Consider the following 13,368-nt stretch of genomic DNA (forward strand, 5'->3'; position numbering starts at 1 on the left):
AAGCCATAGGAAAAACTGAGATGAGTGAAAAGGGTCTTCAGTGTCCCCTTTTCCCTAGCATCTTCTGGATTGCTGTCACCACTGCCCCGTTGTCTTTTCTGTAAACCAGTCTTTCATCCAGCTGCTGGCTGTTGCAAGCAATTACCTGCTTTTATAGAGGTGAGAGTAGATGATGATTGATAATGATGATTATAATTATGATGGGGGTGATGATGATAGTAATAATGATGGCAATTATAACCAGTAACTAACAGTAATGACTATGAGAGAAAAAGGAAAAGGAATGAAAAAAGAAGGAATAAGAAGGCAACACAGAAAACAAATAAGAATTACTACATTCCAGTAGCTGCTCTCGTTGCTTTGTTCCTTCTTTCTTTCAACAAATATTTATGGCATACCTGCCCTCTACTAAGCTTGTTTACGGTGGTGTCAAGGCAAACATGATTCCCCTCCTGCAGGGAGCTGACAGAGTAGCAAGAATTACAAACAAAAGTATGTTCTGAAGTATCATGAGAGTGCTATGATAAGGAAGCACAAGGTCATCTAGATGCACATAGCCCAAAGATGCAAGATCATGGAAGTCTTCTTATCTGTGTGTTACAAATATGTATAAGAGAAGGACCAAACTGTGGAAAAGATAATCATTAACAGATTATTATGAGAAAAAACTCAAGAAGTGTTGATGGTAGCAACTAGTGTAATGGAAATGGGTATGGAGTAGAAGGATTGCATTGACAGGACTTAGTGGTTAATTAGGTGAGGACAGTAAAGCAAAAAAGTCAAGAACAAGCTTCAAGTGTGTGCACTGACCTAATGAATGGAAAGCAATTTCATTTATTGCAGTGGAGGACATAAGAAATAGTGCAGATTGAGGATTATGAATTCAACATGAGATGTATGAGTTTTACACACATACATACCACACAAACTTGCATATATCACCTAATTATAAATAACCAGTGGGTAATGGAATGGAAAAGAGATGCTATTAACTCAGAAATCTCTAGCACAACACATGGAGATAGGGGATCCAAAGACTCCACCAAGAGACTAGTGGAACTCACAGAAGAGTTTGTTAAAGTAGCAGGATATCAAATCAACACACAAAATTAATAGCCTTAGAATACACAGAAAATGCCACAACTGAGAAAGAACTTCTAAGATAAATCCCATTCACAATAGCTACAAAAATTCAAATACCTTGGAATATATTTAACCAAGATTATAAAAGATCTCTACAATGAGAATGCCCTACATGAAGGCTCTCTGTGGGAGAGACCCCAGTGGAAAGAAGCGGCCATCAAAGAAGGATGTACTTTTCTCTGAAGGGAACTTCCACCTTGCTTATGGCCTTGTCTAAATACTGAAAGAGATTGTGGATTCAAAAGGTTTCCATAGCTTTGGCAGCTCATGTCAAGAGCCTCACATGATCACTATCATACAAAAGAGTGTTAATTGCTATATTAACAGCAGGAGTCACTGCACAACTTACTTCTCATGTAGAATTTTTGTCTTCAATGAGTTGTATTATGAGAATTAACTGTAACACTTGTTCTCAAGCAGTTTTCTTTGTATGTGTCTGCAAATTTTGAAATCTTTACTTAGTATAGAGTTGGTCTTCTGAGTATAAAGTTAACTTAAAATGAATCTTAATGGAAACTGGGACTGGGAAAGGGCGAGGGAGGAGGAGGCAGGGTGGGAGTGGCAGTGGGAGAATGGGTATTGTGGGAAGAATCACTATATTCCTAAAGTGATACTTATGAAATCTGTACTCCTTAAATAAAAGGTTTCTTTGGGGAAAAAAGTTTAATATAGGAAGAGTGCTGTGATGCAGCAGCTTAAGCCCTCACTTGGGACGCCTGCCTCCCATTTCAGAGTGTCACTCTTTGTTCTGTCTGTTTCTGATCCAGCTTAGTACACATGTATCCTGGGAGGCACCAGATGATGGCTCTAGTACTTTGGTCCCAGCCACCCCCATGGGAGACACAGAGGGAGTTCCGGGATTCTGGCTTCTACTTGGTCCAGCCCTGGCTATTGTAGGCATTTGGGGAGTAAACTAGCAAATGGAAGATCTCTCTCTCCCCTCAACCACCACTCACACACTGCCTTTCAAATTGATGAAAATAAATAAGAAAATAAAATTTTAAATAAAATAATATGGAAAAAGATGCACTAAAAATAAAATGAGTTCAGGAAAAATAAGCTACAAATAAAGTCTACAAAAATACAGAGAATGGGTGTTTAAAGGAGCAGAGAGAAAGATACAGGAACAGTTAGGATGGAATATTTGAATCCACCTTAAAGAATGAATAGGTTTCAAATATGCCTTGGATGACAATTTTCTCCACATTTACAAATAAGGTGAAAAGCCTAAAGCCATAAACTCTTACCAGTCAACACATGTCTTCATAATGTCCCTGACTCTTGACTGCAAGTGCAGTCCAACTAGAAGCTTGTTTCAGCACCAAACCCCACTGTCATTGCTGCTTTGCTTGTTTTAAGCATCATGGTATGCACGTGTCACAAATCAGTTAATTTGGTAATTCCAATGTCCAATGCTTCTTGTTTACAACTTATCCCTCTGTGTGAATATTGTTCTCCAAATAGTAGGAGCTGTTTCTAGCAAGACCAAGGTTACGTTTACAGGATTTTCCCACTTACCTGGCAATATCACCAACTAGAATAATCACCTCTTACTTCAAACTGAAGTTACACCTTTGTCAACACAGATCTATACATTACTTGTTAGTGGCTATCATCACTCCCTTGTTTATTACTGAAAGTGTGACTAGTAAAAGTACTAAGAATCTGTTTGCAACATGAAAAACAACAAGTTATATGTGGCTTCAAGGTGTCTTTTCTGGTTTGGTTGTGCTGTTTTATGAATAATTTTTTCTTCTCTTTTGTAGAAAAGGAAGTCATCTCTATGAAAATATGTTGACCAATAACATATTCATAGACATATCATTTTAGGTTAAAGAAAAAAAAGAGCTTATTTAGAAGCATTTGTATTGTCAGATTCTATGGCTTTACCATATAGCTGATAGCTTTCCAACACCTTGCAACTCATTTTGTGTGCCACAGCTCGATTCATTTCCTATATCACTACTTTTATGTCACATTCTTTCTTAAGGGATTCCCTGTTGCTATCACATCTCATCTAAACTCCTCCTTGATTCTCTTGATTTTAATGTGCATCAATTGTCCCTTAATTGTTTCCACTTCTCTCAACCCAAGCTCAGTTCCAATCAGCAGGCTTTCCTCACTGAGCCAGATTTGGTCCTATTCACCCTACACCTATACACGCATGCCATGTTCACATCCAACTGTCAGGTCCAGCTCCTTTATTCAATGTTTATTACCTTTCCACTATGGACCAGGCCAAAAAATAGGATTGTTTGTGCATGTGCAAGACAAGATCCCTGCTCCTAAATAGTTTCTATGTCTAATAGACACAGTAAGACATCCAGAGTATAATAGATACTCTAACAAGGGTGAAGGCAAGTTCTGTATCATGGTCCAAGAAGAGTTAATGTCTTGGCCCCATGGCATTCCGTTTCTAGCTCAAATTTCATATCAGCTATGAAGTTTGCTTCAAAACCACATCTGTATCCAACAGTCTATTCCTTGAATTTACTGTTAATCTACAATAAATAAATCTGAATTTGAATAGAAGATTCTCCTCAGAATGCCATTTGCAGAATTTTCATGTGGGTTGGTCTCATCTCCCCAATTATGCTGTACATTCAAGGGCAAAGATTCTGTCTCCTAGTTGTTTGCTTACCTCACTCTATCTAACATACTGGATTATTAAAGGCATTTGTATTTTATCCAAACTTAGAGTGTAATGTACTCATTTCATAAAATCAATGTTTCAATAAATTCTAAAAGAGTAATATACATAATAAATGGACTAAAAAGTTTTAATTATTCATTTTAGAGGGAGAGAGAGGCAGACGAAGAGAGATAGACAAAGAAAGAGATCCCTCATCTGTTGATTCATTCCCCCAAATGCCCACATGGCCAGGGGACCCAAGCCAGAGGCCTGTGGTCATGAACTCAATTCAGTTCTCCCATATGGGTAGCACAACTCCAATTACTTCAGCCATTACTACTGCCTCCTAGGATCTGCAGAAACAGGAAGCTGGATTCAAGAACTGCAAATGGGTATCAAACCCAGGTACTCTGATTAAAATGTGGGCATCCTAACCATCTGATTTCACAAAAATAAAACTTCCAATATACTTTTGCATAAGAGAATATGGAATCACAGAAGCAGTTGTGGCTAACTATTAAAATAACATAATTCAGCCAGGTAAAATATTTTTGGTAGAGCCACAGAGTGCTGTTATTATTTAAACAAAATAAAGCAACACAAAAACATTTGCCCAATGAGATTCAGAAAGCACAAAATACAAGCTAGTGAGTGATGGGCATACTTTCCAGTTTTGCACTGTCATGGCAAGGGGTCAGATCCTCAGAGAAGTCTTGACAAAGGATTCCATTGACCTCGCAATACATTTTATGTCTGTCTTCAGAAATGCTTAATGTCTGCAATTATTTGCCAGCCACCTGAGAGCATCAGAATACTTGCAACTGCAGTTGCTGGGGCTCTACTGTCCTCTGCTGGATTCATAGACTAAGGACTCCTTATTTTTCTTCAGAGTATGTTTGAGTACTGAGTACAGCTATATGAAGCTGGGGGTCTTTATTTAGGAGCAATTTTGAGCACACAGGACTTGATTCATGCTATGACTCATGTGACAGCCTAGATAATCCAGAGCAGGATACAAACTACATCTAACTAAATTACTATTAAAACCAAAGAGTGATTTTTAAATATTTTAATTATTCTTTTCAAGTTAGTATTACATACTGAAGAAAAACTTCTCATAGTAGATGTTTGGAATAGCAGTCAAGGTACCACTTGGGTATCTTAAACATTCCATACTGGAGTACCTGGGTTTGAGTCCCAGCTCCTCTGCTTCCTATCCAGCTTCCTGCTAATGCACACTCTGTGAGACAGCAAGTGATGATGACTGAAATACCTGGTTTTCTGCCATTTACATGGGAGAGCTGGATTGAATTCCAGCTCTGGCTTCAGCCTGGCCCAACTCCAGCAGTTCTTGGGAGCATTTGGGAAGTGAAACAGAAGATAGAAAACCTCTCTCTCTCTCTCTCTCTCTCTCTCTCTAACTTTCAAATAAAATAAACATTTTTGTTAGTGTGAAAAATATGCTGACATTTATTCACACTATACAATGACCATCACCATATGTCAAAGGAGACAGAGATGTCCAGTATTATCATAAAAAGAGCTATCTTTCTATTTTGCTGGTCAGTGACACTATATACAAACTACTTAAAATACTTAGCTTGTTGTGAATAGATTTGCTTTGTGTGGTTTTCTTGAAATCATTACTTTCTTTAAATGTTGTCTTCGATCACAAATTTCAATGGAGTTGGATTCATTTGAAAATCCTCTATCCTGATCATGCATATACAATGTCAGCAGCCTGGACACAAATCAAAATAATCAATGTATCTGGTTTCCAGTGGGAATCACTTCACCAAAAAGGCAAGCCGGGACTGGTGCTGTAGCATAGAGGGTAAAGCCTCTGCCTGCAGTGCCAGCATCCCATATGGGTGCCAGTTTAAGCCCCAGCTGCTCCACTTCTGATCCAGCTCTCTGCTATGGCCTGGGAAGGCAGTGGAAGATGGCCCAAGTACTTGGGCCCCTGCACCCACGTGGGAGACCTGGAAGAAATTCCTGGCCCCTGGCTTTGGATTGGTGCAGCTCCAGCTATTGCAGCCATCTGGGCAATGAACCAGCGGATGGAAGACCTTACTCTATATCTCTGCCTCTGCATCTCTGTAACTCTGACTTTCAAATAAATAAATTTAAAAAAAGACAAGCCTCAGATTGTCTACAAGTCTACCTCCATCCTGTGGAAGGTGAGGAGAACCCCATCTACTGAGATTCTTCTCTGCCCCAAGCATTATCCTATGAAACTTCACAGCAGCGCCACCAGGTGCACTGTCATTCACATTTTACACTTTCTGAGAGGACTGTCTCAGAATGCACCTGCAGAAGAGGCTGCAGGTGTTCACCTCCCACATATAGGGTTTCAGAGATGTGATCTCAACTCTAAGTTATACTCTCTTAACATGACTCTTTCAAGCTAGGTGAAGAAAAGAAAGTCAAGGAGAAAATACCTAGAGCTTTACCCTTGACACTGCCAAGACCTGGAACAAATCATAACCTTTTCAAGCCTCAGAAGGAACACTAAAGCAATATGAATGGTATTAGTCCCTCACTTCAGAGTAGTTCAAATGACTTGTTTTTACTAGCATAGTAAGAAGAAAAAATTTAGGTTAGTATTTTGTAAAGAGGCTGTTTGGATTAGGGCAAAGAGTTCTGACTCTATAAGTATGCCACATGTCTGGTGCGTAACTCTGTTCAACTCAGAGCCTGAGATCCCTGGGGCTAAACAGAACAGTAACAGTCCTTCTCCAGTATTATATGAGAATCCATGTAGCCAATCCCCTGGTAAATGCCCAACAAGTGTTCCTTAACTTTGTTTTTTTTTTTTTTTTTTTGACAGGCAGAGTGGATAGTGAGAGAGAGAGACAGAGAGAAAGGTCTTCCCTTGCCGTTGGTTCACCCTCCAATGGCCGCCGCGGCCAGCGCGCTGCGGCCAACGCACCGCGCTGATACGATAGCAGGAGCCAGGTACTTCTCCTGGTCTCCCATGGGGTGTAGGGCCCAAGGACTTGGGCCATCCTCCACTGCACTCCCTGGCCATAGCAGAGAGCTGGCCTGGAAGAGGGGCAACTGGGACAGAATCCGGCACCCCTACCGGGACTAGAACCTGGTGTGCCGGCGCCGCAAGGCGGAGGATTAGCCTAGTGAGCCACGGCGCCGGCCCCTTAACTTTTCTATCCTCAATTACCTTCAAATGTTATGAGTCCTTCTTCTATCTAAAGAGTATAAATATAGCTGGAAAAAGGAACTAGATTCCTCTCAAAGTCCTTCCCAGTCCTGTACTTTAAAACTAAACTGTTAATGTAAAAACATTTTCTAAGCTCCTACGGAACAGAGGAAACAAAATGACACTTCTATGATCCCCCTATGATTATAGACACTGGAAGAAACTTAAAGAACATCTAACTTTGTTTAGAAATAACAAACTGAGGCCAGTGGACTCACCCAAGAAAGAGCCCAGGCTAGAATTGTGGCCCAGTAGGCTCCAAAACATAGACATTCTGCTTTCATGCAGTAATAGCTGGACTCTTTCTAGAGCATGCATTATCAGATGTGACAAATTATGTGGGGTTGGCAAGTGGAGCTCCCTCTCCAGCTCCAAGTGGTAGGACATCACCTGGTCAGGAGAACCTGAACTTCAAGAGAGGGGTTTTTTAACTGGGTAAAAGAAAGCCTACAGTGTTAAATGCATTTTTTAAAAATCTGCAGGATTTATGTATTGTGTTGAGAATGTGCATATATTACCAAAAGCTGCTGCTCGATGCATTCATGTAAAACTAACTAAATAAATAAAACCATGAGATTTGAGAGAGATGAACTGCCTTTGGCCGAATGGAGAAGATGATGTTAAACCACCGAAATGCTCCATCCCCTGGCATCCTTTACTCCACATGCCCTACTTTTGAGGGGGGTGGATTTTAAAGCATTGCTTATCCAGTCACATCTCAAGTTGCCTCCTACCTCATTTAATTCTGCCCTGGATTCCTTATGGTGTTTAAAAGCCCTGTCTAAGATCTATAATGCAGTATTAACACAATTGAGTGCTTGCCAATATCCGGCATCCACAGCATCCTCTCTCCCAGAATATATCTCAAAGAAATTTCACTATAAACTTAGTTTTATTTCAGAAATGAATATAAATAGCACCTTGGTTGATCTAATTAGACCAGGATGGAGCTTTGAGCTGTCTCCCAGGTTTAATAACAGGTGACCAATCATGTGTCGCTTCTTCCTTATTGGCTTCCCAGAAAGCACCAGGCCCCCTCCCTGATTTCACAGCTCTCCTAATTACTCTTTGTGGTGTATTTGTTTGTTTTCTTGGGTGATTAGTTTAGCAGAATCCCTGCCTGGAGAATGATTTCGGATTTGCTGGTACTGATTTATTTACTTGCCAATGCCACGGCCACAGTACCAGGCATTTGCATTAGAAAACAGAAATTATTACCACCAGATTTTGGGTATCATGCATGCATATACATATAATTATGAAAGAAGATAAACTGCTTATAAAAACTCTGACAACATTTTTTAGCATCTTGTGTCCATGTGTTTTTGAACAAATATAAGTATTATGCATGTCTATTTTATGAGTATTGACTTCTCAATATAACACGGTACAAACACAATAGTTTTAAATACTAACCAAACATATGGTAAGAAGAAATATCCCAGCACAGAGAACAATACATAAACACAAATCTAAACCTTCATTTTAGGAACCTGAGTTAACATGTATATTAGGTGTATCATCTCCTTAAATTGTAAAACCAGAAGTCAATCCCACCAAAGAAATTCATAAACACCCAAGAAACCTGCCCACATGACACAATTTAATGACACATGCATATGGGTATTTATCTGCATTACACAAAGGACTTGTTTCCAAACCGCTCTGTTAATACCTTCAAGTAAGGAAATATACATGTGCCAATCCAGGACTCTGGCGCTCCAACATGACTGAGATAAAGACAGCGTGTCGGACTGGGCAAGGTCCCCCCTGGATTTCGGCAAGACTTGTGTCTTTCCAGAGAATGCGGAACAGCCCATTTGGGTACCAGCTAGAAACATCAAGCCTGCAAATGACAGCCTACCAGAACCAGCTGAAGAAGACTGAGAATCCGCCTTGCTAGCAGATGCACCTGCCCTATTATCCTACCCTGAGAAACTGCCCATAGCCATATCTGTTACTGTTTTGCACCCCACTAACTCTGGTCAGCCACTCAAATGGCCCACAGCCTGTGTGCGGTCATGCCATTCCCAATAACCATTATTCCTCATTCCTACCCCTAGTATGAGCAAGCAATCCTGTGGTCTCTTGATTTGAGTGTTGGTTAGTCAATGACGGGTAAGATCCCCTGGGGGACAACCTAAGACAGGCACAGCAGCATACGGAGACCACATGGAAACGGGGTCAACAATGGTATGGCCAAGAATCATGCCTCCCATTGCTCAAAAATAAACGAAAAGGGGGAAATGTGGTGGAATGAGTTGAAAAGTTCATGCCAAGATGGCCACTGAGGTGAAAAGGTCATGCCAAGATGGCCGCTGACAACAGAAACTGCCTGGCAACAGGCCGTGATTGGATGGCTTCGGAAACCACATGACAACAGAGGAAACCACATGACAACAGAGCCTGACTGACGGCAGGCCGTGATTGGATGATTTCAGAAACTGCCTGGCAACAAGAGCCTGACTGGCAACAGGCTATGATTGGATGGCTTTGGAAACTGCCTGGCAACAGGCTGTGATTGGTTGGGGCATAGACCACCCCTTGACCGGATTGGCTGGTCTTGGCTATATAAGCTGTTGTACTAACTCAAATAAATGAGTCTGCGGGCTGCTCACCTCAGGCCTGCTTTCACCGGACTCCTGGAGTCTGTGTGGTGACTCTGCGCCTCTTGCCCCCACCACACTCCTCCTCTCAGAAAGGAATCCACTGCAACATTGTTGAGAAATCAACTGCAACACAGGACTTTTATAAAAAGACAGTGACCTGCCATCCTCAAAATCTATTCATGAGACCACCTTAGAAAGGAGACACTTTTGGCCAGCGCCACAGCTCACTTGGCTAATCCTCCACCTGTGGCGCCGGCACCACGGGTTCTAGTCCTGGTTGGGGCACCAGGTACTAGTCCCGGTTGCTCCTCTTCCAGTCCAGCTCTCTGCTGTGGCCTGGGAAGGCAGTGGAAGATAGCCCAAGTGCTTGGGCCCTGTACCCGCATGGAAGACCAGGAGGAAGCACCTGGCTCTTGGCTTCAGATCGACGCAGCACACTGGCCGTAGCAGCCATTTGGGGGGTGAACCAACGGAAAAGGAAGACCTTTCTCTCTGTGTGTGTCTCTCTCTCTCACTGTATAACTCTGCAAGCAAGCAAGCAAGAAAGAAGATACTTTTAATAAAAATAGCCACTCAGCCTTTTGGAGGAGCTCCCAGGGAAGATCTTCCAAACATCCAACTTCCCAGAATAGTACACCAGAACACATTTATGTCTTATATACTTTTTTGGCAAAATAGGAAGGCCAAGAAATGGACTATTAACTAGACTTCAGCAGGAAAGAAAGCTATCTTTTTTTCTTTCACTTGTTTTTAAGTAAACTTTCATTTGTAGTAGAAATAAGAGAACAGCAGGGGAAACAAATTCTGAGAAGCAGAACTAATGAATCATTTTAACAAATGTACCTGGAGAACATGAATTTTTTTCTCTAAAAGACAGGTTGTACTAGCAAGGCATGCTCCTTAGGACTATTGGGCTCTCTCTGCACATGTGTACAATTCAAGGGGCCAGCATGAGATAGGGAATTAGGTCTGGAGCTCTACAGTGAGAACCCCAAGTCCTCTATCTTGTGGGATGGAGAGAAAAACTTATGAATTAAAGTATGAAACCAGACATTTCCCTGGTTATCTGTCTACAAAAACAGAGGTCTTTGCTTGAAATTGCAATATATATCATATTGACTAACTGCTGACTACTTAGAATTGCATAGTATCTCATAATGACTTATAAATCCACATATCTTTTTTACTTTAGTTAAAGATAGATGCCTTTTTTTTCCACATAAAATGATTACATTAGTATAGACTTCTTTTTTACTTGACTTTTCCCAATCCTTCCTCTCCTTGGCTTCTCCCAAGCAAAATGGACACTTCCAGTTATCAATATCGTCTGATTCTCACGTCTAGCTTTACTTCCCAGAGCCCTCATGGAAATCCTTAGAAATCTGCTGTCCTGTGATTACAAATTAACCCCCAAAACCCCAGGTGTTTAAGACAACAAAGACACATTTCTCATTGAAGTCCAATATAGGTCAATGGGAGTTCTGCTCCATCAGTTACTCAGAAGCCTATGTGATAGACATGCTAACATCACCATGGATGATGGTCCCATTGCCAAGGAAGGGGAACAGGGAACATGGAGAACTTCCTTCTGCTCCTCTATGCTTCAACCGGAACGCACACCAAGGACTTGTGCATTTAGGCTCAGCTGGTGCAAAAAGCATGGCTTCAATCTAGATAGAGCAGAAGCTGTGATGGATGAGTAAGCATGTAAATATTCAAAAACCACTCTATATTCCTGAAACCCCTGGAATCCTTTCTCAGAGGGTCAGAAACTCTCACATTATACTCACTCAAAATCAGATTCAAAACACTCCAGCTTCAGAGAGAGGGCCTGACATAAAGTTTCCTCCTCCCTACTTCCTGCCTTTAGAATGAAATTTATTAATCAAACTGATTCTTTTTTTTTTAAAGAAAAATACAAAGTAACCTTTGATGTCTCATTAAAGAGGTATCAGTGAGAAAAGAAGAGCCCTTGATTCTTCTTTCTAATTTTTATTTATTTGAAGGGCAGAGAGATAGACAGACAAATCTGCCATCCACTATTCTCTTCCCAAGTACACACAACACCAGGGGTAGGCCAGGCTGCAGTCAGAAACCCAGAACTCATTCTGAGTCTCCCACGTGGTATCAGGGATCCAAATATGTGAGTTACCATTGATACCTCCCAGGTTGTGCCATTAGCAGGGAACTGGAATTGGAAGCAAAAACAAGGACTCAGATGCAGGTATTCTGACATGAGATGTGAATGTCCCAAGCAGCACCTTCACCTCTGCCAAGTGCCCACCCTGACCTCTTGCTTTAGAATAAACAGAACCATCTCAACCCAACTCTACCATTTATTAGCTGTGACACTGAATCTTTCTGTGCTTTGGGATTTGGGGATAAAGACAAATCAGCTTGTTATGGAGAATATTCTAACTCTGCTATACCCTCCTTGAAAGCAGGATCCACATTCTAACACATCTAAGCACCTCCCCCATAACATCTAGTAGAGCAGCCTACATTATATTGGAGCTGACTTACAGCTACATTAGGAGTCCTTTGCCCTGCTGGGTATGTCACATACTCATTCTCACCAGGGAGAAGAGATGGCATCTGTCTGCACTGACTCTCCCATAAAACTAAAAGTTGTAACCATATTTTTGATATTTGAGCTTCAGTATTTCCAAGTCTGTTGGTGGTTTGTGGCCTAGACAAACTCTTACTTACATTAGGGCTTGAAGCTTTAACACGGTGACTTGAAAGCTCCTCCACATTAACACTCTCAGAGGATAACTTTGACCAGTATATTTGATATCGTCCTTCTTAGACGGAGACAAAAAGCGTCATTCACCGCACTTCACATATCATCGCTAAAAACCTAAATAAAGCTTTATTTTCCCATATAGTCACATTCAACTTTCTCCACTTGGCTCTTACATATGACTTAAGCTGACCTGACTCTAATTCTCTACCCTCACAGCTTGTAAAGATACATTAAAGAGTACCCTGCCTTGGACTAGACACATTTATCTTCTAAAGGAAATAACTTTGGTACATTATGAAGATTTTAAAACATTACTCACATGGCCCACATGGTCCTAACATTCTTTATCATTTTTCCCAAATCAACAGCTGTGATTTGGGGCTAGCACTGTGGCATAAAAGGTTAAGCTGCCACCCGCAATGCCAGCATCCCCCATAGGTGCCAGTTCAGACCTCTCGGTTTGGCTCCACTTCCAATCCAGCTCCTTGTTAACATGCTTGTGAAAGTAGTGAAAGATGTCACAAGTGCTTGGATCCCTGCAGCCACATGGGAGACCTGCAAGAAGCTCAGGGCTCTTAGCTTCAGCCTGGCACAGCCACAGCCATTGTGGCTATATGGGGACTGAAACAGAGGATGGAAAATCTCTATCTCTCTCTGTCACTCCTGCTCTCAGTAAACTCTGCCTTTCAGATAAATAAAAAATAAATCTAAAAAAAAAGTAGGATCTGTTCTGTTCCCAGCCCCCATTTCTGCCATCTGGCAAACTTGAATCTAATTAATTCTGACTGCTTATACCTATGGCGTATGACCAAAGTGTCCTGGGTAACTCCCAAGGTGGGTCATAAAAGATGTTTAAGCCTTTGCTTGTGCAAAAACTGAACATTCATATTTGCAATCCCAAGCCACCATGTAACAAAGTAAACTGTCCCAAAGCCATCCAATTGGGAGGAAGCCAGGCACTGAGGTCAGGAGCTCTAGTCTGCATGTCATTCCAGGGCAGACACCAGACAGGTCTTCAGAT

Source organism: Oryctolagus cuniculus, chromosome 2 (assembly GCF_964237555.1).
Source record: "Oryctolagus cuniculus chromosome 2, mOryCun1.1, whole genome shotgun sequence".
NCBI lineage: Eukaryota > Metazoa > Chordata > Mammalia > Lagomorpha > Leporidae > Oryctolagus > Oryctolagus cuniculus.